Source organism: Hemiscyllium ocellatum, chromosome 26 (genome assembly GCF_020745735.1).
Source record: "Hemiscyllium ocellatum isolate sHemOce1 chromosome 26, sHemOce1.pat.X.cur, whole genome shotgun sequence".
Classification (NCBI taxonomy): Eukaryota; Metazoa; Chordata; class Chondrichthyes; order Orectolobiformes; family Hemiscylliidae; genus Hemiscyllium; species Hemiscyllium ocellatum.
Genome location: NC_083426.1, coordinates 57,418,852 through 57,444,234, shown reverse-complemented (window position 1 = coordinate 57,444,234; position 25,383 = coordinate 57,418,852). Strand labels below are relative to the sequence as shown.

The 25,383-nt window shown below is 52.3% G+C and overlaps 13 non-coding genes across 13 annotated transcripts; 12 read left to right on the top strand and 1 right to left on the bottom strand.

Moving 5' to 3' along the window:
- The first annotated feature begins 918 nt into the window (after window positions 1-918).
- On the top strand, window positions 919-992 carry trnat-agu (transfer RNA threonine (anticodon AGU)). The gene has a single exon. It is a non-coding gene; the product is annotated as a tRNA-Thr (tRNA).
- Window positions 993-4,117: 3,125 nt separating this feature from the next.
- trnat-agu (transfer RNA threonine (anticodon AGU)) lies at window positions 4,118-4,191 on the top strand. Its single transcript has one exon. It is a non-coding gene; the product is annotated as a tRNA-Thr (tRNA).
- Window positions 4,192-5,691: 1,500 nt separating this feature from the next.
- On the top strand, window positions 5,692-5,765 carry trnat-agu (transfer RNA threonine (anticodon AGU)). The gene has a single exon. It is a non-coding gene; the product is annotated as a tRNA-Thr (tRNA).
- Window positions 5,766-7,265: 1,500 nt separating this feature from the next.
- Window positions 7,266-7,339, top strand: trnat-agu (transfer RNA threonine (anticodon AGU)). The gene has a single exon. It is a non-coding gene; the product is annotated as a tRNA-Thr (tRNA).
- Window positions 7,340-10,464: 3,125 nt separating this feature from the next.
- Window positions 10,465-10,538, top strand: trnat-agu (transfer RNA threonine (anticodon AGU)). Its single transcript has one exon. It is a non-coding gene; the product is annotated as a tRNA-Thr (tRNA).
- Window positions 10,539-12,038: 1,500 nt separating this feature from the next.
- Window positions 12,039-12,112, top strand: trnat-agu (transfer RNA threonine (anticodon AGU)). The gene has a single exon. It is a non-coding gene; the product is annotated as a tRNA-Thr (tRNA).
- Window positions 12,113-13,612: 1,500 nt separating this feature from the next.
- trnat-agu (transfer RNA threonine (anticodon AGU)) lies at window positions 13,613-13,686 on the top strand. The gene has a single exon. It is a non-coding gene; the product is annotated as a tRNA-Thr (tRNA).
- Window positions 13,687-16,937: 3,251 nt separating this feature from the next.
- On the bottom strand, window positions 16,938-17,011 carry trnat-agu (transfer RNA threonine (anticodon AGU)). The gene has a single exon. It is a non-coding gene; the product is annotated as a tRNA-Thr (tRNA).
- Window positions 17,012-18,662: 1,651 nt separating this feature from the next.
- On the top strand, window positions 18,663-18,735 carry trnat-agu (transfer RNA threonine (anticodon AGU)). Its single transcript has one exon. It is a non-coding gene; the product is annotated as a tRNA-Thr (tRNA).
- A 1,499-nt stretch (window positions 18,736-20,234) lies between these two features.
- Window positions 20,235-20,308, top strand: trnat-agu (transfer RNA threonine (anticodon AGU)). Its single transcript has one exon. It is a non-coding gene; the product is annotated as a tRNA-Thr (tRNA).
- Window positions 20,309-21,808: 1,500 nt separating this feature from the next.
- On the top strand, window positions 21,809-21,882 carry trnat-agu (transfer RNA threonine (anticodon AGU)). The gene has a single exon. It is a non-coding gene; the product is annotated as a tRNA-Thr (tRNA).
- A 1,499-nt stretch (window positions 21,883-23,381) lies between these two features.
- Window positions 23,382-23,455, top strand: trnat-agu (transfer RNA threonine (anticodon AGU)). Its single transcript has one exon. It is a non-coding gene; the product is annotated as a tRNA-Thr (tRNA).
- A 1,500-nt stretch (window positions 23,456-24,955) lies between these two features.
- Window positions 24,956-25,029, top strand: trnat-agu (transfer RNA threonine (anticodon AGU)). Its single transcript has one exon. It is a non-coding gene; the product is annotated as a tRNA-Thr (tRNA).
- Window positions 25,030-25,383: the final 354 nt, after the last annotated feature.

Genomic DNA, 25,383 nt, shown 5'->3' with positions numbered 1-25,383 from the left:
TACAACTCCCAGTCTGGTCATGAAGCTTTATTGCTCTTCTTGTGAATTATCCGATTGAAAACGAATTCCTAGTTACGCACAGAATGCACCCGCTGATCCTGCCAGAGTCAGCCCAGTGATTGTTTGCATTCATCTAGAAGGGCAAAGGCAGCAGATACACGGGTAAACTACCTCCGCAAATCCCCCTGCTATCATCTCAGCTTTCTGAGTTGGAAAGATCTCGCTGTCGCTTCACTATCGCTGGGTCAAAGTCCTGGAACCCCCAACCCTAGCAGTCTCACGGTTGGAGCTCCGTGCAGAGGAGTTCAAGGCTTCAGGAAAGTGACTCATCCCCCTGATCTGTCGGGTAATCAGGGAGGGGCAGTGAACCCTACCCGATCGAGTGACGGCGATATCCCGGGAATCCGTTTCTTAAAAGGGGCAGGTCCTAAGCGGACACCTGCTATCGGTCGGGAATAAGTTGAGAACTGGAGCGAGGGAGTGTAATCAAAGTGAAAGACAATGACCACCGCGAGGCATGAGGCAGGAAGTGAGTGTAGAGCTGCTGCTACAAAGCTCAGAGTTAGTGCTAATGGATCACCCTTCGCTGTTCACTGTTTACACTGACTCCTGCTCAGTTCCCTGCAGTGACACTTTTCCTCTTGGTGTGAGGTTCCCTCTGAGCGTAATGACACCCTTAATGGGCCCACAGAGGATGACACATCCTCTTTATCCTGTCAGTTTAAAGAGGTGAAAGCCTCGAATACAAGAGCAGACTGTGTTTTTCTGTGCCGTTTGCGTGGAGAATGTTGAGTCGTGAACTCTCTCTCCTTTGCAATTCTCACTGAGCAAGATTGAGACGGAAAGCACAATGCCGAGTTTGTCTGTTCAAGTGATGAATGAACTGCACCTGAGCACGATCGCGGGCAGTCGCCATCAGGCGCCATGGCTTAGTTGGATAAAGCGCCTGTCTAGTAAACAGGAGATCCTGGGTTCGAATCCCAGTGGTGCCTGCTTGCTGTGTCCAAAGTTCGCGTGTGCTTCTTCTGGCCCGAGCAGAGCTGCCGGTCAAACAGCCGAACGTTCTGTCGCGCTGTCTTATGATTTGGCGATCCTGGTATTATTCCAGCAGTCACTGTTTCTTCTACCTGGAATTTCTTCCCGCTGTTCCACAAGCTCTCCTGCTTCTCATTCACTAGTTTTCGACCACCTTCATTCCCAGGTCGGTGGGAACAACGACGTGAGATGGAGACACTGCAGACTTACCAGGGACTGCTGTGGCAAACGCGCACACACACTCCACCAGCCGAACACCCTCATTCTCTGCTGTCACCGTTCATTCATTTTACACCAACAGAAATTAGATCCTCCTTCTCCTCGAGTGGGAGTGCAGTTGTCTTTTGTTTTTCTGCTGGAGAAGGGAAAGAGAAACATTGCTGCTGAAGGTGGTTATGGAGTGATGGACAGTCACCACAGTGTGTACAACTCACTTGGCAAGGTTTCCTCTCAGCGTCACTTGAGGGGTGGGGTCGGGGGGCTGGGGTGTGGGCGGGGTCCCTGCTTAGCAATCCGAGTTTGCAAAGTCCAGACCTGGATACAACTCCCAGTCTGGTCATGAAGCTTTATTGCTCTTCTTGTGAATTATCCGATTGAAAACGAATTCCTAGTTACGCACAGAATGCACCCGCTGATCCTGCCAGAGTCAGCCCAGTGATTGTTTGCATTCAAGGACTCAAAGCCCTCCGCTTCTTCCTTTCCCGCCGCACTAACCAGTACCCTTCCACTGACACCCTCCTTCGACTGACTGAACTGGTCCTCACCCTGAATAACTTCTCTTTTCAATCCTCCCACTTCCTCCAAACTAAAGGAGTTGCCATGGGCACCCGCATGGGCCCCAGCTATGCCTGCCTCTTCGTAGGATATGTGGAACAGTCCATCTTCCGCAACTACACTGGCACCACCCCCCACCTTTTCCTCCGCTACATCGATGACTGTATCGGCGCTGCCTCGTGCTCCCACGAGGAGGTTGAACAGTTCATCAACTTTACTAACACCTTCCATCCCGACCTGAAATTCACCTGGACTGTCTCAGACTCCTCCCTCCCCTTCCTAGACCTTTCCATTTCTATCTCGGGCGACCGACTCAACACAGACATCTATTATAAACCGACTGACTCCCACAGCTACCTGGACTACACCTCCTCCCACCCTGCCCCCTGTAAAAACGCCATCCCATATTCCCAATTCCTTCGTCTCCGCCGCATCTGCTCCCAGGAGGACCAATTCCAACACCGCACAACCCAGATGGCCTCCTTCTTCAAGGACCGCAGATTCCCCCCAGACGTGATCGACGATGCCCTCCACCGCATCTCCTCCACTTCCCGCTCCTCCGCCCTTGAGCCCCGCTCCTCCAACCGCCACCAAGACAGAACCCCACTGGTTCTCACCTACCACCCCACCAACCTGCGCATACAACGTATTATCCGCCGCCATTTCCGCCACCTCCAAACGGACCCCACCACCAAGGATATATTTCCCTCCCCTCCCCTATCAGCGTTCCGCAAGGACCACTCCCTTCGTGACTCCCTTGTCAGATCCACACCCCCCACCAACCCAACCTCCACCCCCGGCACCTTCCCCTGCAACCGCAGGAAATGTAAAACTTGCGCCCACACCTCCACACTCACTTCCCTCCAAGGCCCCAAGGGATCCTTCCATATCCGCCACAAGTTCACCTGTACCTCCACACACATCATCTATTGCATCCGCTGCACCCGATGTGGCCTCCTCTATATTGGTGAGACAGGCCGCTTACTTGCGGAACGCTTCAGAGAACACCTCTGGGCCGCCCGAACCAACCAACCCAATCACCCCGTGGCTCAACACTTTAACTCCCCCTCCCACTCCACCGAGGACATGCAGGTCCTTGGACTCCTCCACCGGCAGAACACAACTACACGACGGCTGGAGGAGGAGCGCCTCATCTTCCGCCTGGGAACCCTCCAACCACAAGGTATGAATTCAGATTTCTCCAGCTTCCTCATTTCCCCTCCCCCCACCTTGTCTCAGTCGGTTCCCTCAACTCAGCACCGCCCTCCTAACCTGCAATCCTCTTCCTGACCTCTCCGCCCCCACCCCACTCCGGCCTATCACCCTCACCTTGACCTCCTTCCACCTATCCCACCTCCATCGCCCCTCCCCCTAGTCCCTCCTCCCTACCTTTTATCTCAGCCGGCTTGGCTCTCTCTCTCTTATTCCTGATGAAGGGCTTATGCTCGAAACGTCGAATTCTCTATTCCTGAGATGCTGCCTAACCTGCTGTGCTTTGACCAGCAACACATTTGCAGATTCATCTAGAAGGGCAAAGGCAGCAGATACACGGGTAAACTACCTCCGCAAATCCCCCTGCTATCATCTCAGCTTTCTGAGTTGGAAAGATCTCGCTGTCGCTTCACTATCGCTGGGTCAAAGTCCTGGAACCCCCAACCCTAGCAGTCTCACGGTTGGAGCTCCGTGCAGAGGAGTTCAAGGCTTCAGGAAAGTGACTCATCCCCCTGATCTGTCGGGTAATCAGGGAGGGGCAGTGAACCCTACCCGATCGAGTGACGGCGATATCCCGGGAATCCGTTTCTTAAAAGGGGCAGGTCCTAAGCGGACACCTGCTATCGGTCGGGAATAAGTTGAGAACTGGAGCGAGGGAGTGTAATCAAAGTGAAAGACAATGACCACCGCGAGGCATGAGGCAGGAAGTGAGTGTAGAGCTGCTGCTACAAAGCTCAGAGTTAGTGATAATGGATCACCCTTCGCTGTTCACTGTTTACACTGACTCCTGCTCAGTTCCCTGCAGTGACACTTTTCCTCTTGGTGTGAGGTTCCCTCTGAGCGTAATGACACCCTTAATGGGCCCACAGAGGATGACACATCCTCTTTATCCTGTCAGTTTAAAGAGGTGAAAGCCTCGAATACAAGAGCAGACTGTGTTTTTCTGTGCCGTTTGCGTGGAGAATGTTGAGTCGTGAACTCTCTCTCCTTTGCAATTCTCACTGAGCAAGATTGAGACGGAAAGCACACTGCCGAGTTTGTCTGATCAAGTGATGAATGAACTGCACCTGAGCACGATCGCGGGCAGTCGCCATCAGGCGCCATGGCTTAGTTGGATAAAGCGCCTGTCTAGTAAACAGGAGATCCTGGGTTCGAATCCCAGTGGTGCCTGCTTGCTGTGTCCAAAGTTCGCGTGTGCATCTTCAGGCCCGAGCAGAGCTGCCGGTCAAACAGCCGAACGTTCTGTCGCGCTGTCTTATGATTTGGCGATCCTGGTATTATTCCAGCAGTCACTGTTTCTTCTACCTGGAATTTCTTCCCGCTGTTCCACAAGCTCTCCTGCTTCTCATTCACTAGTTTTCGACCACCTTCATTCCCAGGTCGGTGGGAACAACGACGTGAGATGGAGACACTGCAGACTTACCAGGGACTGCTGTGGCAAACGCGCACACACACTCCACCAGCCGAACACCCTCATTCTCTGCTGTCACCGTTCATTCATTTTACACCAACAGAAATTAGATCCTCCTTCTCCTCGAGTGGGAGTGCAGTTGTCTTTTGTTTTTCTGCTGGAGAAGGGAAAGAGAAACATTGCTGCTGAAGGTGGTTATGGAGTGATGGACAGTCACCACAGTGTGTACAACTCACTTGGCAAGGTTTCCTCTCAGCGTCACTTGAGGGGTGGGGTCGGGGGGCTGGGGTGCGGGCGGGGTCCCTGCTTAGCAATCCTAGTTTGCAAATTCCAGACCTGGATACAACTCCCAGTCTGGTCATGAAGCTTTATTGCTCTTCTTGTGAATTATCCGATTGAAAACGAATTCCTAGTTACGCACAGAATGCACCCGCTGATCCTGCCAGAGTCAGCCCAGTGATTGTTTGCATTCATCTAGAAGGGCAAAGGCAGCAGATACACGGGTAAACTACCTCCGCAAATCCCCCTGCTATCATCTCAGCTTTCTGAGTTGGAACGATCTCGCTGTCGCTTCACTATCGCTGGGTCAAAGTCCTGGAACCCCCAACCCTAGCAGTCTCACGGTTGGAGCTCCGTGCAGAGGAGTTCAAGGCTTCAGGAAAGTGACTCATCTCCCTGATCTGTCGGGTAATCAGGGAGGGGCAGTGAACCCTACCCGATCGAGTGACGGCGATATCCCGGGAATCCGTTTCTTAAAAGGGGCAGGTCCTAAGCGGACACCTGCTATCGGTCGGGAATAAGTTGAGAACTGGAGCGAGGGAGTGTAATCAAAGTGAAAGACAATGACCACCGCGAGGCATGAGGCAGGAAGTGAGTGTAGAGCTGCTGCTACAAAGCTCAGAGTTAGTGCTAATGGATCACCCTTCGCTGTTCACTGTTTACACTGACTCCTGCTCAGTTCCCTGCAGTGACACTTTTCCTCTTGGTGTGAGGTTCCCTCTGAGCGTAATGACACCCTTAATGGGCCCACAGAGGATGACACATCCTCTTTATCCTGTCAGTTTAAAGAGGTGAAAGCCTCGAATACAAGAGCAGACTGTGTTTTTCTGTGCCGTTTGCGTGGAGAATGTTGAGTCGTGAACTCTCTCTCCTTTGCAATTCTCACTGAGCAAGATTGAGACGGAAAGCACAATGCCGAGTTTGTCTGTTCAAGTGATGAATGAACTGCACCTGAGCACGATCGCGGGCAGTCGCCATCAGGCGCCATGGCTTAGTTGGATAAAGCGCCTGTCTAGTAAACAGGAGATCCTGGGTTCGAATCCCAGTGGTGCCTGCTTGCTGTGTCCAAAGTTCGCGTGTGCTTCTTCTGGCCCGAGCAGAGCTGCCGGTCAAACAGCCGAACGTTCTGTCGCGCTGTCTTATGATTTGGCGATCCTGGTATTATTCCAGCAGTCACTGTTTCTTCTACCTGGAATTTCTTCCCGCTGTTCCCCAAGCTCTCCTGCTTCTCATTCACTAGTTTTCGACCACCTTCATTCCCAGGTCGGTGGGAACAACGACGTGAGATGGAGACACTGCAGACTTACCAGGGACTGCTGTGGCAAACGCGCACACACACTCCACCAGCCGAACACCCTCATTCTCTGCTGTCACCGTTCATTCATTTTACACCAACAGAAATTAGATCCTCCTTCTCCTCGAGTGGGAGTGCAGTTGTCTTTTGTTTTTCTGCTGGAGAAGGGAAAGAGAAACATTGCTGCTGAAGGTGGTTATGGAGTGATGGACAGTCACCACAGTGTGTACAACTCACTTGGCAAGGTTTCCTCTCAGCGTCACTTGAGGGGTGGGGTCGGGGGGCTGGGGTGTGGGCGGGGTCCCTGCTTAGCAATCCGAGTTTGCAAAGTCCAGACCTGGATACAACTCCCAGTCTGGTCATGAAGCTTTATTGCTCTTCTTGTGAATTATCCGATTGAAAACGAATTCCTAGTTACGCACAGAATGCACCCGCTGATCCTGCCAGAGTCAGCCCAGTGATTGTTTGCATTCATCTAGAAGGGCAAAGGCAGCAGATACACGGGTAAACTACCTCCGCAAATCCCCCTGCTATCATCTCAGCTTTCTGAGTTGGAACGATCTCGCTGTCGCTTCACTATCGCTGGGTCAAAGTCCTGGAACCCCCAACCCTAGCAGTCTCACTGTTGGAGCTCCGTGCAGAGGAGTTCAAGGCTTCAGGAAAGTGACTCATCTCCCTGATCTGTCGGGTAATCAGGGAGGGGCAGTGAACCCTACCCGATCGAGTGACGGCGATATCCCGGGAATCCGTTTCTTAAAAGGGGCAGGTCCTAAGCGGACACCTGCTATCGGTCGGGAATAAGTTGAGAACTGGAGCGAGGGAGTGTAATCAAAGTGAAAGACAATGACCACCGCGAGGCATGAGGCAGGAAGTGAGTGTAGAGCTGCTGCTACAAAGCTCAGAGTTAGTGCTAATGGATCACCCTTCGCTGTTCACTGTTTACACTGACTCCTGCTCAGTTCCCTGCAGTGACACTTTTCCTCTTGGTGTGAGGTTCCCTCTGAGCGTAATGACACCCTTAATGGGCCCACAGAGGATGACACATCCTCTTTATCCTGTCAGTTTAAAGAGGTGAAAGCCTCGAATACAAGAGCAGACTGTGTTTTTCTGTGCCGTTTGCGTGGAGAATGTTGAGTCGTGAACTCTCTCTCCTTTGCAATTCTCACTGAGCAAGATTGAGACGGAAAGCACAATGCCGAGTTTGTCTGTTCAAGTGATGAATGAACTGCACCTGAGCACGATCGCGGGCAGTCGCCATCAGGCGCCATGGCTTAGTTGGATAAAGCGCCTGTCTAGTAAACAGGAGATCCTGGGTTCGAATCCCAGTGGTGCCTGCTTGCTGTGTCCAAAGTTCGCGTGTGCTTCTTCTGGCCCGAGCAGAGCTGCCGGTCAAACAGCCGAACGTTCTGTCGCGCTGTCTTATGATTTGGCGATCCTGGTATTATTCCAGCAGTCACTGTTTCTTCTACCTGGAATTTCTTCCCGCTGTTCCACAAGCTCTCCTGCTTCTCATTCACTAGTTTTCGACCACCTTCATTCCCAGGTCGGTGGGAACAACGACGTGAGATGGAGACACTGCAGACTTACCAGGGACTGCTGTGGCAAACGCGCACACACACTCCACCAGCCGAACACCCTCATTCTCTGCTGTCACCGTTCATTCATTTTACACCAACAGAAATTAGATCCTCCTTCTCCTCGAGTGGGAGTGCAGTTGTCTTTTGTTTTTCTGCTGGAGAAGGGAAAGAGAAACATTGCTGCTGAAGGTGGTTATGGAGTGATGGACAGTCACCACAGTGTGTACAACTCACTTGGCAAGGTTTCCTCTCAGCGTCACTTGAGGGGTGGGGTCGGGGGGCTGGGGTGTGGGCGGGGTCCCTGCTTAGCAATCCGAGTTTGCAAAGTCCAGACCTGGATACAACTCCCAGTCTGGTCATGAAGCTTTATTGCTCTTCTTGTGAATTATCCGATTGAAAACGAATTCCTAGTTACGCACAGAATGCACCCGCTGATCCTGCCAGAGTCAGCCCAGTGATTGTTTGCATTCAAGGACTCAAAGCCCTCCGCTTCTTCCTTTCCCGCCGCACTAACCAGTACCCTTCCACTGACACCCTCCTTCGACTGACTGAACTGGTCCTCACCCTGAATAACTTCTCTTTTCAATCCTCCCACTTCCTCCAAACTAAAGGAGTTGCCATGGGCACCCGCATGGGCCCCAGCTATGCCTGCCTCTTCGTAGGATATGTGGAACAGTCCATCTTCCGCAACTACACTGGCACCACCCCCCCACCTTTCCTCCGCTACATCGATGACTGTATCGGCGCTGCCTCGTGCTCCCACGAGGAGGTTGAACAGTTCATCAACTTTACTAACACCTTCCATCCCGACCTGAAATTCACCTGGACTGTCTCAGACTCCTCCCTCCCCTTCCTAGACCTTTCCATTTCTATCTCGGGCGACCGACTCAACACAGACATCTATTATAAACCGACTGACTCCCACAGCTACCTGGACTACACCTCCTCCCACCCTGCCCCCTGTAAAAACGCCATCCCATATTCCCAATTCCTTCGTCTCCGCCGCATCTGCTCCCAGGAGGACCAATTCCAACACCGCACAACCCAGATGGCCTCCTTCTTCAAGGACCGCAGATTCCCCCCAGACGTGATCGACGATGCCCTCCACCGCATCTCCTCCACTTCCCGCTCCTCCGCCCTTGAGCCCCGCTCCTCCAACCGCCACCAAGACAGAACCCCACTGGTTCTCACCTACCACCCCACCAACCTGCGCATACAACGTATTATCCGCCGCCATTTCCGCCACCTCCAAACGGACCCCACCACCAAGGATATATTTCCCTCCCCTCCCCTATCAGCGTTCCGCAAGGACCACTCCCTTCGTGACTCCCTTGTCAGATCCACACCCCCCACCAACCCAACCTCCACCCCCGGCACCTTCCCCTGCAACCGCAGGAAATGTAAAACTTGCGCCCACACCTCCACACTCACTTCCCTCCAAGGCCCCAAGGGATCCTTCCATATCCGCCACAAGTTCACCTGTACCTCCACACACATCATCTATTGCATCCGCTGCACCCGATGTGGCCTCCTCTATATTGGTGAGACAGGCCGCTTACTTGCGGAACGCTTCAGAGAACACCTCTGGGCCGCCCGAACCAACCAACCCAATCACCCCGTGGCTCAACACTTTAACTCCCCCTCCCACTCCACCGAGGACATGCAGGTCCTTGGACTCCTCCACCGGCAGAACACAACTACACGACGGCTGGAGGAGGAGCGCCTCATCTTCCGCCTGGGAACCCTCCAACCACAAGGTATGAATTCAGATTTCTCCAGCTTCCTCATTTCCCCTCCCCCCACCTTGTCTCAGTCGGTTCCCTCAACTCAGCACCGCCCTCCTAACCTGCAATCCTCTTCCTGACCTCTCCGCCCCCACCCCACTCCGGCCTATCACCCTCACCTTGACCTCCTTCCACCTATCCCACCTCCATCGCCCCTCCCCCTAGTCCCTCCTCCCTACCTTTTATCTCAGCCGGCTTGGCTCTCTCTCTCTTATTCCTGATGAAGGGCTTATGCTCGAAACGTCGAATTCTCTATTCCTGAGATGCTGCCTAACCTGCTGTGCTTTGACCAGCAACACATTTGCAGATTCATCTAGAAGGGCAAAGGCAGCAGATACACGGGTAAACTACCTCCGCAAATCCCCCTGCTATCATCTCAGCTTTCTGAGTTGGAAAGATCTCGCTGTCGCTTCACTATCGCTGGGTCAAAGTCCTGGAACCCCCAACCCTAGCAGTCTCACGGTTGGAGCTCCGTGCAGAGGAGTTCAAGGCTTCAGGAAAGTGACTCATCCCCCTGATCTGTCGGGTAATCAGGGAGGGGCAGTGAACCCTACCCGATCGAGTGACGGCGATATCCCGGGAATCCGTTTCTTAAAAGGGGCAGGTCCTAAGCGGACACCTGCTATCGGTCGGGAATAAGTTGAGAACTGGAGCGAGGGAGTGTAATCAAAGTGAAAGACAATGACCACCGCGAGGCATGAGGCAGGAAGTGAGTGTAGAGCTGCTGCTACAAAGCTCAGAGTTAGTGATAATGGATCACCCTTCGCTGTTCACTGTTTACACTGACTCCTGCTCAGTTCCCTGCAGTGACACTTTTCCTCTTGGTGTGAGGTTCCCTCTGAGCGTAATGACACCCTTAATGGGCCCACAGAGGATGACACATCCTCTTTATCCTGTCAGTTTAAAGAGGTGAAAGCCTCGAATACAAGAGCAGACTGTGTTTTTCTGTGCCGTTTGCGTGGAGAATGTTGAGTCGTGAACTCTCTCTCCTTTGCAATTCTCACTGAGCAAGATTGAGACGGAAAGCACACTGCCGAGTTTGTCTGATCAAGTGATGAATGAACTGCACCTGAGCACGATCGTGGGCAGTCGCCATCAGGCGCCATGGCTTAGTTGAATAAAGCGCCTGTCTAGTAAACAGGAGATCCTGGGTTCGAATCCCAGTGGTGCCTGCTTGCTGTGTCCAAAGTTCGCGTGTGCATCTTCAGGCCCGAGCAGAGCTGCCGGTCAAACAGCCGAACGTTCTGTCGCGCTGTCTTATGATTTGGCGATCCTGGTATTATTCCAGCAGTCACTGTTTCTTCTACCTGGAATTTCTTCCCGCTGTTCCACAAGCTCTCCTGCTTCTCATTCACTAGTTTTCGACCACCTTCATTCCCAGGTCGGTGGGAACAACGACGTGAGATGGAGACACTGCAGACTTACCAGGGACTGCTGTGGCAAACGCGCACACACACTCCACCAGCCGAACACCCTCATTCTCTGCTGTCACCGTTCATTCATTTTACACCAACAGAAATTAGATCCTCCTTCTCCTCGAGTGGGAGTGCAGTTGTCTTTTGTTTTTCTGCTGGAGAAGGGAAAGAGAAACATTGCTGCTGAAGGTGGTTATGGAGTGATGGACAGTCACCACAGTGTGTACAACTCACTTGGCAAGGTTTCCTCTCAGCGTCACTTGAGGGGTGGGGTCGGGGGGCTGGGGTGCGGGCGGGGTCCCTGCTTAGCAATCCTAGTTTGCAAATTCCAGACCTGGATACAACTCCCAGTCTGGTCATGAAGCTTTATTGCTCTTCTTGTGAATTATCCGATTGAAAACGAATTCCTAGTTACGCACAGAATGCACCCGCTGATCCTGCCAGAGTCAGCCCAGTGATTGTTTGCATTCATCTAGAAGGGCAAAGGCAGCAGATACACGGGTAAACTACCTCCGCAAATCCCCCTGCTATCATCTCAGCTTTCTGAGTTGGAACGATCTCGCTGTCGCTTCACTATCGCTGGGTCAAAGTCCTGGAACCCCCAACCCTAGCAGTCTCACGGTTGGAGCTCCGTGCAGAGGAGTTCAAGGCTTCAGGAAAGTGACTCATCTCCCTGATCTGTCGGGTAATCAGGGAGGGGCAGTGAACCCTACCCGATCGAGTGACGGCGATATCCCGGGAATCCGTTTCTTAAAAGGGGCAGGTCCTAAGCGGACACCTGCTATCGGTCGGGAATAAGTTGAGAACTGGAGCGAGGGAGTGTAATCAAAGTGAAAGACAATGACCACCGCGAGGCATGAGGCAGGAAGTGAGTGTAGAGCTGCTGCTACAAAGCTCAGAGTTAGTGCTAATGGATCACCCTTCGCTGTTCACTGTTTACACTGACTCCTGCTCAGTTCCCTGCAGTGACACTTTTCCTCTTGGTGTGAGGTTCCCTCTGAGCGTAATGACACCCTTAATGGGCCCACAGAGGATGACACATCCTCTTTATCCTGTCAGTTTAAAGAGGTGAAAGCCTCGAATACAAGAGCAGACTGTGTTTTTCTGTGCCGTTTGCGTGGAGAATGTTGAGTCGTGAACTCTCTCTCCTTTGCAATTCTCACTGAGCAAGATTGAGACGGAAAGCACAATGCCGAGTTTGTCTGTTCAAGTGATGAATGAACTGCACCTGAGCACGATCGCGGGCAGTCGCCATCAGGCGCCATGGCTTAGTTGGATAAAGCGCCTGTCTAGTAAACAGGAGATCCTGGGTTCGAATCCCAGTGGTGCCTGCTTGCTGTGTCCAAAGTTCGCGTGTGCTTCTTCTGGCCCGAGCAGAGCTGCCGGTCAAACAGCCGAACGTTCTGTCGCGCTGTCTTATGATTTGGCGATCCTGGTATTATTCCAGCAGTCACTGTTTCTTCTACCTGGAATTTCTTCCCGCTGTTCCACAAGCTCTCCTGCTTCTCATTCACTAGTTTTCGACCACCTTCATTCCCAGGTCGGTGGGAACAACGACGTGAGATGGAGACACTGCAGACTTACCAGGGACTGCTGTGGCAAACGCGCACACACACTCCACCAGCCGAACACCCTCATTCTCTGCTGTCACCGTTCATTCATTTTACACCAACAGAAATTAGATCCTCCTTCTCCTCGAGTGGGAGTGCAGTTGTCTTTTGTTTTTCTGCTGGAGAAGGGAAAGAGAAACATTGCTGCTGAAGGTGGTTATGGAGTGATGGACAGTCACCACAGTGTGTACAACTCACTTGGCAAGGTTTCCTCTCAGCGTCACTTGAGGGGTGGGGTCGGGGGGCTGGGGTGTGGGCGGGGTCCCTGCTTAGCAATCCGAGTTTGCAAAGTCCAGACCTGGATACAACTCCCAGTCTGGTCATGAAGCTTTATTGCTCTTCTTGTGAATTATCCGATTGAAAACGAATTCCTAGTTACGCACAGAATGCACCCGCTGATCCTGCCAGAGTCAGCCCAGTGATTGTTTGCATTCATCTAGAAGGGCAAAGGCAGCAGATACACGGGTAAACTACCTCCGCAAATCCCCCTGCTATCATCTCAGCTTTCTGAGTTGGAACGATCTCGCTGTCGCTTCACTATCGCTGGGTCAAAGTCCTGGAACCCCCAACCCTAGCAGTCTCACTGTTGGAGCTCCGTGCAGAGGAGTTCAAGGCTTCAGGAAAGTGACTCATCTCCCTGATCTGTCGGGTAATCAGGGAGGGGCAGTGAACCCTACCCGATCGAGTGACGGCGATATCCCGGGAATCCGTTTCTTAAAAGGGGCAGGTCCTAAGCGGACACCTGCTATCGGTCGGGAATAAGTTGAGAACTGGAGCGAGGGAGTGTTATCAAAGTGAAAGACAATGACCACCGCGAGGCATGAGGCAGGAAGTGAGTGTAGAGCTGCTGCTACAAAGCTCAGAGTTAGTGCTAATGGATCACCCTTCGCTGTTCACTGTTTACACTGACTCCTGCTCAGTTCCCTGCAGTGACACTTTTCCTCTTGGTGTGAGGTTCCCTCTGAGCGTAATGACACCCTTAATGGGCCCACAGAGGATGACACATCCTCTTTATCCTGTCAGTTTAAAGAGGTGAAAGCCTCGAATACAAGAGCAGACTGTGTTTTTCTGTGCCGTTTGCGTGGAGAATGTTGAGTCGTGAACTCTCTCTCCTTTGCAATTCTCACTGAGCAAGATTGAGACGGAAAGCACAATGCCGAGTTTGTCTGTTCAAGTGATGAATGAACTGCACCTGAGCACGATCGCGGGCAGTCGCCATCAGGCGCCATGGCTTAGTTGGATAAAGCGCCTGTCTAGTAAACAGGAGATCCTGGGTTCGAATCCCAGTGGTGCCTGCTTGCTGTGTCCCAAGTTCGCGTGTGCTTCTTCTGGCCCGAGCAGAGCTGCCGGTCAAACAGCCGAACGTTCTGTCGCGCTGTCTTATGATTTGGCGATCCTGGTATTATTCCAGCAGTCACTGTTTCTTCTACCTGGAATTTCTTCCCGCTGTTCCACAAGCTCTCCTGCTTCTCATTCACTAGTTTTCGACCACCTTCATTCCCAGGTCGGTGGGAACAACGACGTGAGATGGAGACACTGCAGACTTACCAGGGACTGCTGTGGCAAACGCGCACACACACTCCACCAGCCGAACACCCTCATTCTCTGCTGTCACCGTTCATTCATTTTACACCAACAGAAATTAGATCCTCCTTCTCCTCGAGTGGGAGTGCAGTTGTCTTTTGTTTTTCTGCTGGAGAAGGGAAAGAGAAACATTGCTGCTGAAGGTGGTTATGGAGTGATGGACAGTCACCACAGTGTGTACAACTCACTTGGCAAGGTTTCCTCTCAGCGTCACTTGAGGGGTGGGGTCGGGGGGCTGGGGTGTGGGCGGGGTCCCTGCTTAGCAATCCGAGTTTGCAAAGTCCAGACCTGGATACAACTCCCAGTCTGGTCATGAAGCTTTATTGCTCTTCTTGTGAATTATCCGATTGAAAACGAATTCCTAGTTACGCACAGAATGCACCCGCTGATCCTGCCAGAGTCAGCCCAGTGATTGTTTGCATTCAAGGACTCAAAGCCCTCCGCTTCTTCCTTTCCCGCCGCACTAACCAGTACCCTTCCACTGACACCCTCCTTCGACTGACTGAACTGGTCCTCACCCTGAATAACTTCTCTTTTCAATCCTCCACTTCCTCCAAACTAAAGGAGTTGCCATGGGCACCCGCATGGGCCCCAGCTATGCCTGCCTCTTCGTAGGATATGTGGAACAGTCCATCTTCCGCAACTACACTGGCACACACCCCCCACCTTTTCCTCCGCTACATCGATGACTGTATCGGCGCTGCCTCGTGCTCCCACGAGGAGGTTGAACAGTTCATCAACTTTACTAACACCTTCCATCCCGACCTGAAATTCACCTGGACTGTCTCAGACTCCTCCCTCCCTTCCTAGACCTTTCCATTTCTATCTCGGGCGACCGACTCAACACAGACATCTATTATAAACCGACTGACTCCCACAGCTACCTGGACTACACCTCCTCCCACCCTGCCCCCTGTAAAAACGCCATCCCATATTCCCAATTCCTTCGTCTCCGCCGCATCTGCTCCAGGAGGACCAATTCCAACACCGCACAACCCAGATGGCCTCCTTCTTCAAGGACCGCAGATTCCCCCCAGACGTGATCGACGATGCCCTCCACCGCATCTCCTCCACTTCCCGCTCCTCCGCCCTTGAGCCCCGCTCCTCCAACCGCCACCAAGACAGAACCCACTGGTTCTCACCTACCACCCCACCAACCTGCGCATACAACGTATTATCCGCCGCCATTTCCGCCACCTCCAAACGGACCCCACCACCAAGGATATATTTCCCTCCCCTCCCCTATCAGCGTTCCGCAAGGACCACTCCCTTCGTGACTCCCTTGTCAGATCCACACCCCCCACCAACCCAACCTCCACCCCCGGCACCTTCCCCTGCAACCGCAGGAAATGTAAACTTGCGCCCACACCTCCACACTCACTTCCCTCCAAGGCCCCAAGGGATCCTTCCATATCCGCCACAAGTTCACCTGTACCTCCACACACATCATCTATTGCATCCGCTGCACCGATGTGGCCTCCTCTATATTGGTGAGACAGGCCGCTTACTTGCGGAACGCTTCAGAGAACACCTCTGGGCCGCCCGAACCAACCAACCCAATCACCCCCGTGGCTCAACACTTTAACTCCCCCTCCCACTCCACCGAGGACATGCAGGTCCTTGGACTCCTCCACCGGCAGAACACAACTACACGACGGCTGGAGGAGGAGCGCCTCATCTTCCGCCTGGGAACCCTCCAACCACAAGGTATGAATTCAGATTTCTCCAGCTTCCTCATTTCCCCTCCCCCCACCTTGTCTCAGTCGGTTCCCTCAACTCAGCACCGCCCTCCTAACCTGCAATCCTCTTCCTGACCTCTCCGCCCCACCCCACTCCGGCCTATCACCCTCACCTTGACCTCCTTCCACCTATCCCACCTCCATCGCCCCTCCCCCTAGTCCCTCCTCCCTACCTTTTATCTCAGCCGGCTTGGCTCTCTCTCTCTTATTCCTGATGAAGGGCTTGTGCTCGAAACGTCGAATTCTCTATTCCTGAGATGCTGCCTAACCTGCTGTGCTTTGACCAGCAACACATTTGCAGATTCATCAGGGGGATGAGTCACTTTCCTGAAGCCTTGAACTCCTCTGCACGGAGCTCCAACCGTGAGACTGCTAGGGTTGGGGGTTCCAGGACTTTGACCCAGCGATAGTGAAGCGACAGCGAGATCTTTCCAACTCAGAAAGCTGAGATGATAGCAGGGGGATTTGCGGAGGTAGTTTACCCGTGTATCTGCTGCCTTTGCCCTTCTAGATGAATGCAAACAATCACTGGGCTGACTCTGGCAGGATCAGCGGGTGCATTCTGTGCGTAACTAGGAATTCGTTTTCAATCGGATAATTCACAAGAAGAGCAATAAAGCTTCATGACCAGACTGGGAGTTGTATCCAGGTCTGGACTTTGCAAACTCGGATTGCTAAGCAGGGACCCCGCCCACACCCCCCCCCCCCCCCCACCCCTCAAGTGACGCTGGAGGAAACCTTGCCAAGTGAGTTGTACACACTGTGGTGACTGTCCATCACTCCATAACCACCTTCAGCAGCAATGTTTCTCTTTCCCTTCTCCAGCAGAAAAACAAAAGACAACTGCACTCCCACTCGAGGAGAAGGAGGATCTAATTTCTGTTGGTGTAAAATGAATGAACGGTGACAGCAGAGAATGAGGGTGTTCGGCTGGTGGAGTGTGTGTGCGCGTTTGCCACAGCAGTCCCTGGTAAGTCTGCAGTGTCTCCATCTCACGTCGTTGTTCCCACCGACCTGGGAATGAAGGTGGTCGAAAACTAGTGAATGAGAAGCAGGAGAGCTTGTGGAACAGCGGGAAGAAATTCCAGGTAGAAGAAACAGTGACTGCTGGAATAATACCAGGATCGCCAAATCATAAGACAGCGCGACAGAACGTTCGGCTGTTTGACCGGCAGCTCTGCTCGGGCCAGAAGAAGCACACGCGAACTTTGGATACAGCAAGCAGGCACCACTGGGATTCGAACCCAGGATCTCCTGTTTACTAGACAGGCGCTTTATCCAACTAAGCCATGGCGCCGGATGGCGACTGCCCGCGATCGTGCTCAGGTGCAGTTCATTCATCACTTGATCAGACAACTCGGCAGTGTGCTTTCCGTCTCAATCTTGCTCAGTGAGAATTGCAAAGGAGAGAGAGTTCACGACTCAACATTCTCCACGCAAACGGCACAGAAAAACACAGTCTGCTCTTGTATTCGAGGCTTTCACCTCTTTAAACTGACAGGATAAAGAGGATGTGTCATCCTCTGTGGGCCCATTAAGGGTGTCATTACGCTCAGAGGGAACCTCACACCAAGAGGAAAAGTGTCACTGGAGGGAACTGAGCAGGAGTCAGTGTAAACAGTGAACAGCGAAGGGTGATCCATTAGCACTAACTCTGAGCTTTGTAGCAGCAGCTCTACACTCACTTCCTGCCTCATGCCTCGCGGTGGTCATTGTCTTTCACTTTGATTACACTCCCTCGCTCCAGTTCTCAACTTATTCCCGACCGATAGCAGGTGTCCGCTTAGGACCTGCCCCTTTTAAGAAACGGATTCCCGGGATATCGCCGTCACTCGATCGGGTAGGGTTCACTGCCACTCCCTGATTACCCGACAGATCAGGGAGATGAGTCACTTTCCTGAAGCCTTGAACTCCTCTGCACGGAGCTCCAACAGTGAGACTGCTAGGGTTGGGGGTTCCAGGACTTTGACCCAGCGATAGTGAAGCGACAGCGAGATCGTTCCAATCCGAGTTTGCAAAGTCCAGACCTGGATACAACTCCCAGTCTGGTCATGAAGCTTTATTGCTCTTCTTGTGAATTATCCGATTGAAAACGAATTCCTAGTTACGCACAGAATGCACCCGCTGATCCTGCCAGAGTCAGCCCAGTGATTGTTTGCATTCATCTAGAAGGGCAAAGGCAGCAGATACACGGGTAAACTACCTCCGCAAATCCCCTGCTATCATCTCAGCTTTCTGAGTTGGAAAGATCTCGCTGTCGCTTCACTATCGCTGGGTCAAAGTCCTGGAACCCCCAACCCTAGCAGTCTCACGGTTGGAGCTCCGTGCAGAGGAGTTCAAGGCTTCAGGAAAGTGACTCATCCCCCTGATCTGTCGGGTAATCAGGGAGGGGCAGTGAACCCTACCCGATCGAGTGACGGCGATATCCCGGGAATCCGTTTCTTAAAAGGGGCAGGTCCTAAGCGGACACCTGCTATCGGTCGGGAATAAGTTGAGAACTGGAGCGAGGGAGTGTAATCAAAGTGAAAGACAATGACCACCGCGAGGCATGAGGCAGGAAGTGAGTGTAGAGCTGCTGCTACAAAGCTCAGAGTTAGTGATAATGGATCACCCTTCGCTGTTCACTGTTTACACTGACTCCTGCTCAGTTCCCTGCAGTGACACTTTTCCTCTTGGTGTGAGGTTCCCTCTGAGCGTAATGACACCCTTAATGGGCCCACAGAGGATGACACATCCTCTTTATCCTGTCAGTTTAAAGAGGTGAAAGCCTCGAATACAAGAGCAGACTGTGTTTTCTGTGCCGTTTGCGTGGAGAATGTTGAGTCGTGAACTCTCTCTCCTTTGCAATTCTCACTGAGCAAGATTGAGACGGAAAGCACACTGCCGAGTTTGTCTGATCAAGTGATGAATGAACTGCACCTGAGCACGATCGTGGGCAGTCGCCATCAGGCGCCATGGCTTAGTTGAATAAAGCGCCTGTCTAGTAAACAGGAGATCCTGGTTCGAATCCCAGTGGTGCCTGCTTGCTGTGTCCAAAGTTCGCGTGTGCATCTTCAGGCCCGAGCAGAGCTGCCGGTCAAACAGCTGAACGTTCTGTCGCGCTGTCTTATGATTTGGCGATCCTGGTATTATTCCAGCAGTCACTGTTTCTTCTACCTGGAATTTCTTCCCGCTGTTCCCCAAGCTCTCCTGCTTCTCATTCACTAGTTTTCGACCACCTTCATTCCCAGGTCGGTGGGAACAACGACGTGAGATGGAGACACTGCAGACTTACCAGGGACTGCTGTGGCAAACGCGCACACACACTCCACCAGCCGAACACCCTCATTCTCTGCTGTCACCGTTCATTCATTTACACCAACAGAAATTAGATCCTCCTTCTCCTCGAGTGGGAGTGCAGTTGTCTTTTGTTTTTCTGCTGGAGAAGGGAAAGAGAAACATTGCTGCTGAAGGTGGTTATGGAGTGATGGACAGTCACCACAGTGTGTACAACTCACTTGGCAAGGTTTCCTCTCAGCGTCACTTGAGGGGTGGGGTCGGGGGGCTGGGGTGTGGGCGGGGTCCCTGCTTAGCAATCCGAGTTTGCAAAGTCCAGACCTGGATACAACTCCCAGTCTGGTCATGAAGCTTTATTGCTCTTCTTGTGAATTATCCGATTGAAAACGAATTCCTAGTTACGCACAGAATGCACCCGCTGATCCTGCCAGAGTCAGCCCAGTGATTGTTTGCATTCATCTAGAAGGGCAAAGGCAGCAGATACACGGGTAAACTACCTCCGCAAATCCCCCTGCTATCATCTCAGCTTTCTGAGTTGGAAAGATCTCGCTGTCGCTTCACTATCGCTGGGTCAAAGTCCTGGAACCCCCAACCCTAGCAGTCTCACGGTTGGAGCTCCGTGCAGAGGAGTTCAAGGCTTCAGGAAAGTGACTCATCCCCCTGATCTGTCGGGTAATCAGGGAGGGGCAGTGAACCCTACCCGATCGAGTGACGGCGATATCCCGGGAATCCGTTTCTTAAAAGGGGCAGGTCCTAAGCGGACACCTGCTATCGGTCGGGAATAAGTTGAGAACTGGAGCGAGGGAGTGTAATCAAAGTGAAAGACAATGACCACCGCGAGGCATGAGGCAGGAAGTGAGTGTAGAGCTGCTGCTACAAAGCTCAGAGTTAGTGCTAATGGATCACCCTTCGCTGTTCACTGTTTACACTGACTCCTGCTCAGTTCCCTGCAGTGACACTTTTCCTCTTGGTGTGAGGTTCCCTCTGAGCGTAATGACACCCTTAATGGGCCCACAGAGGATGACACATCCTCTTTATCCTGTCAGTTTAAAGAGGTGAAAGCCTCGAATACAAGAGCAGACTGTGTTTTTCTGTGCCGTTTGCGTGGAGAATGTTGAGTCGTGAACTCTCTCTCCTTTGCAATTCTCACTGAGCAAGATTGAGACGGAAAGCACACTGCCGAGTTTGTCTGATCAAGTGATGAATGAACTGCACCTGAGCACGATCGCGGGCAGTCGCCATCAGGCGCCATGGCTTAGTTGGATAAAGCGCCTGTCTAGTAAACAGGAGATCCTGGGTTCGAATCCCAGTGGTGCCTGCTTGCTGTGTCCAAAGTTCGCGTGTGCTTCTTCTGGCCCGAGCAGAGCTGCCGGTCAAACAGCCGAACGTTCTGTCGCGCTGTCTTATGATTTGGCGATCCTGGTATTATTCCAGCAGTCACTGTTTCTTCTACCTGGAATTTCTTCCCGCTGTTCCACAAGCTCTCCTGCTTCTCATTCACTAGTTTTCGACCACCTTCATTCCCAGGTCGGTGGGAACAACGACGTGAGATGGAGACACTGCAGACTTACCAGGGACTGCTGTGGCAAACGCGCACACACACTCCACCAGCCGAACACCCTCATTCTCTGCTGTCACCGTTCATTCATTTTACACCAACAGAAATTAGATCCTCCTTCTCCTCGAGTGGGAGTGCAGTTGTCTTTTGTTTTTCTGCTGGAGAAGGGAAAGAGAAACATTGCTGCTGAAGGTGGTTATGGAGTGATGGACAGTCACCACAGTGTGTACAACTCACTTGGCAAGGTTTCCTCTCAGCGTCACTTGAGGGGTGGGGTCGGGGGGCTGGGGTGTGGGCGGGGTCCCTGCTTAGCAATCCGAGTTTGCAAAGTCCAGACCTGGATACAACTCCCAGTCTGGTCATGAAGCTTTATTGCTCTTCTTGTGAATTATCCGATTGAAAACGAATTCCTAGTTACGCACAGAATGCACCCGCTGATCCTGCCAGAGTCAGCCCAGTGATTGTTTGCATTCATCTAGAAGGGCAAAGGCAGCAGATACACGGGTAAACTACCTCCGCAAATCCCCCTGCTATCATCTCAGCTTTCTGAGTTGGAACGATCTCGCTGTCGCTTCACTATCGCTGGGTCAAAGTCCTGGAACCCCCAACCCTAGCAGTCTCACTGTTGGAGCTCCGTGCAGAGGAGTTCAAGGCTTCAGGAAAGTGACTCATCTCCCTGATCTGTCGGGTAATCAGGGAGTGGCAGTGAACCCTACCCGATCGAGTGACGGCGATATCCCGGGAATCCGTTTCTTAAAAGGGGCAGGTCCTAAGCGGACACCTGCTATCGGTCGGGAATAAGTTGAGAACTGGAGCGAGGGAGTGTAATCAAAGTGAAAGACAATGACCACCGCGAGGCATGAGGCAGGAAGTGAGTGTAGAGCTGCTGCTACAAAGCTCAGAGTTAGTGCTAATGGATCACCCTTCGCTGTTCACTGTTTACACTGACTCCTGCTCAGTTCCCTGCAGTGACACTTTTCCTCTTGGTGTGAGGTTCCCTCTGAGCGTAATGACACCCTTAATGGGCCCACAGAGGATGACACATCCTCTTTATCCTGTCAGTTTAAAGAGGTGAAAGCCTCGAATACAAGAGCAGACTGTGTTTTTCTGTGCCGTTTGCGTGGAGAATGTTGAGTCGTGAACTCTCTCTCCTTTGCAATTCTCACTGAGCAAGATTGAGACGGAAAGCACACTGCCGAGTTTGTCTGATCAAGTGATGAATGAACTGCACCTGAGCACGATCGCGGGCAGTCGCCATCAGGCGCCATGGCTTAGTTGGATAAAGCGCCTGTCTAGTAAACAGGAGATCCTGGGTTCGAATCCCAGTGGTGCCTGCTTGCTGTGTCCAAAGTTCGCGTGTGCTTCTTCTGGCCCGAGCAGAGCTGCCGGTCAAACAGCCGAACGTTCTGTCGCGCTGTCTTATGATTTGGCGATCCTGGTATTATTCCAGCAGTCACTGTTTCTTCTACCTGGAATTTCTTCCCGCTGTTCCACAAGCTCTCCTGCTTCTCATTCACTAGTTTTCGACCACCTTCATTCCCAGGTCGGTGGGAACAACGACGTGAGATGGAGACACTGCAGACTTACCAGGGACTGCTGTGGCAAACGCGCACACACACTCCACCAGCCGAACACCCTCATTCTCTGCTGTCACCGTTCATTCATTTTACACCAACAGAAATTAGATCCTCCTTCTCCTCGAGTGGGAGTGCAGTTGTCTTTTGTTTTTCTGCTGGAGAAGGGAAAGAGAAACATTGCTGCTGAAGGTGGTTATGGAGTGATGGACAGTCACCACAGTGTGTACAACTCACTTGGCAAGGTTTCCTCTCAGCGTCACTTGAGGGGTGGGGTCGGGGGGCTGGGGTGTGGGCGGGGTCCCTGCTTAGCAATCCGAGTTTGCAAAGTCCAGACCTGGATACAACTCCCAGTCTGGTCATGAAGCTTTATTGCTCTTCTTGTGAATTATCCGATTGAAAACGAATTCCTAGTTACTCACAGAATGCACCCGCTGATCCTGCCAGAGTCAGCCCAGTGATTGTTTGCATTCATCTAGAAGGGCAAAGGCAGCAGATACACGGGTAAACTACCTCCGCAAATCCCCCTGCTATCATCTCAGCTTTCTGAGTTGGAACGATCTCGCTGTCGCTTCACTATCGCTGGGTCAAAGTCCTGGAACCCCCAACCCTAGCAGTCTCACGGTTGGAGCTCCGTGCAGAGGAGTTCAAGGCTTCAGGAAAGTGACTCATCTCCCTGATCTGTCGGGTAATCAGGGAGGGGCAGTGAACCCTACCCGATCGAGTGACGGCGATATCCCGGGAATCCGTTTCTTAAAAGGGCAGGTCCTAAGCGGACACCTGCTATCGGTCGGGAATAAGTTGAGAACTGGAGCGAGGGAGTGTAATCAAAGTGAAAGACAATGACCACCGCGAGGCATGAGGCAGGAAGTGAGTGTAGAGCTGCTGCTACAAAGCTCAGAGTTAGTGCTAATGGATCACCCTTCGCTGTTCACTGTTTACACTGACTCCTGCTCAGTTCCCTGCAGTGACACTTTTCCTCTTGGTGTGAGGTTCCCTCTGAGCGTAATGACACCCTTAATGGGCCCACAGAGGATGACACATCCTCTTTATCCTGTCAGTTTAAAGAGGTGAAAGCCTCGAATACAAGAGCAGACTGTGTTTTTCTGTGCCGTTTGCGTGGAGAATGTTGAGTCGTGAACTCTCTCTCCTTTGCAATTCTCACTGAGCAAGATTGAGACGGAAAGCACACTGCCGAGTTTGTCTGATCAAGTGATGAATGAACTGCACCTGAGCACGATCGCGGGCAGTCGCCATCAGGCGCCATGGCTTAGTTGGATAAAGCGCCTGTCTAGTAAACAGGAGATCCTGGGTTCGAATCCCAGTGGTGCCTGCTTGCTGTGTCCAAAGTTCGCGTGTGCTTCTTCTGGCCCGCGCAGAGCTGCCGGTCAAACAGCCGAACGTTCTGTCGCGCTGTCTTATGATTTGGCGATCCTGGTATTATTCCAGCAGTCACTGTTTCTTCTACCTGGAATTTCTTCCCGCTGTTCCACAAGCTCTCCTGCTTCTCATTCACTAGTTTTCGACCACCTTCATTCCCAGGTCGGTGGGAACAACGACGTGAGATGGAGACACTGCAGACTTACCAGGGACTGCTGTGGCAAACGCGCACACACACTCCACCAGCCGAACACCCTCATTCTCTGCTGTCACCGTTCATTCATTTTACACCAACAGAAATTAGATCCTCCTTCTCCTCGAGTGGGAGTGCAGTTGTCTTTTGTTTTTCTGCTGGAGAAGGGAAAGAGAAACATTGCTGCTGAAGGTGGTTATGGAGTGATGGACAGTCACCACAGTGTGTACAACTCACTTGGCAAGGTTTCCTCTCAGCGTCACTTGAGGGGTGGGGTCGGGGGGCTGGGGTGTGGGCGGGGTCCCTGCTTAGCAATCCGAGTTTGCAAATTCCAGACCTGGATACAACTCCCAGTCTGGTCATGAAGCTTTATTGCTCTTCTTGTGAATTATCCGATTGAAAACGAATTCCTAGTTACGCACAGAATGCACCCGCTGATCCTGCCAGAGTCAGCCCAGTGATTGTTTGCATTCATCTAGAAGGGCAAAGGCAGCAGATACACGGGTAAACTACCTCCGCAAATCCCCCTGCTATCATCTCAGCTTTCTGAGTTGGAAAGATCTCGCTGTCGCTTCACTATCGCTGGGTCAAAGTCCTGGAACCCCCAACCCTAGCAGTCTCACGGTTGGAGCTCCGTGCAGAGGAGTTCAAGGCTTCAGGAAAGTGACTCATCCCCCTGATCTGTCGGGTAATCAGGGAGGGGCAGTGAACCCTACCCGATCGAGTGACGGCGATATCCCGGGAATCCGTTTCTTAAAAGGGGCAGGTCCTAAGCGGACACCTGCTATCGGTCGGGAATAAGTTGAGAACTGGAGCGAGGGAGTGTAATCAAAGTGAAAGACAATGACCACCGCGAGGCATGAGGCAGGAAGTGAGTGTAGAGCTGCTGCTACAAAGCTCAGAGTTAGTGCTAATGGATCACCCTTCGCTGTTCACTGTTTACACTGACTCCTGCTCAGTTCCCTGCAGTGACACTTTTCCTCTTGGTGTGAGGTTCCCTCTGAGCGTAATGACACCCTTAATGGGCCCACAGAGGATGACACATCCTCTTTATCCTGTCAGTTTAAAGAGGTGAAAGCCTCGAATACAAGAGCAGACTGTGTTTTTCTGTGCCGTTTGCGTGGAGAATGTTGAGTCGTGAACTCTCTCTCCTTTGCAATTCTCACTGAGCAAGATTGAGACGGAAAGCACACTGCCGAGTTTGTCTGATCAAGTGATGAATGAACTGCACCTGAGCACGATCGCGGGCAGTCGCCATCAGGCGCCATGGCTTAGTTGGATAAAGCGCCTGTCTAGTAAACAGGAGATCCTGGGTTCGAATCCCAGTGGTGCCTGCTTGCTGTGTCCAAAGTTCGCGTGTGCTTCTTCTGGCCCGAGCAGAGCTGCCGGTCAAACAGCCGAACGTTCTGTCGCGCTGTCTTATGATTTGGCGATCCTGGTATTATTCCAGCAGTCACTGTTTCTTCTACCTGGAATTTCTTCCCGCTGTTCCACAAGCTCTCCTGCTTCTCATTCACTAGTTTTCGACCACCTTCATTCCCAGGTCGGTGGGAACAACGACGTGAGATGGAGACACTGCAGACTTACCAGGGACTGCTGTGGCAAACGCGCACACACACTCCACCAGCCGAACACCCTCATTCTCTGCTGTCACCGTTCATTCATTTTACACCAACAGAAATTAGATC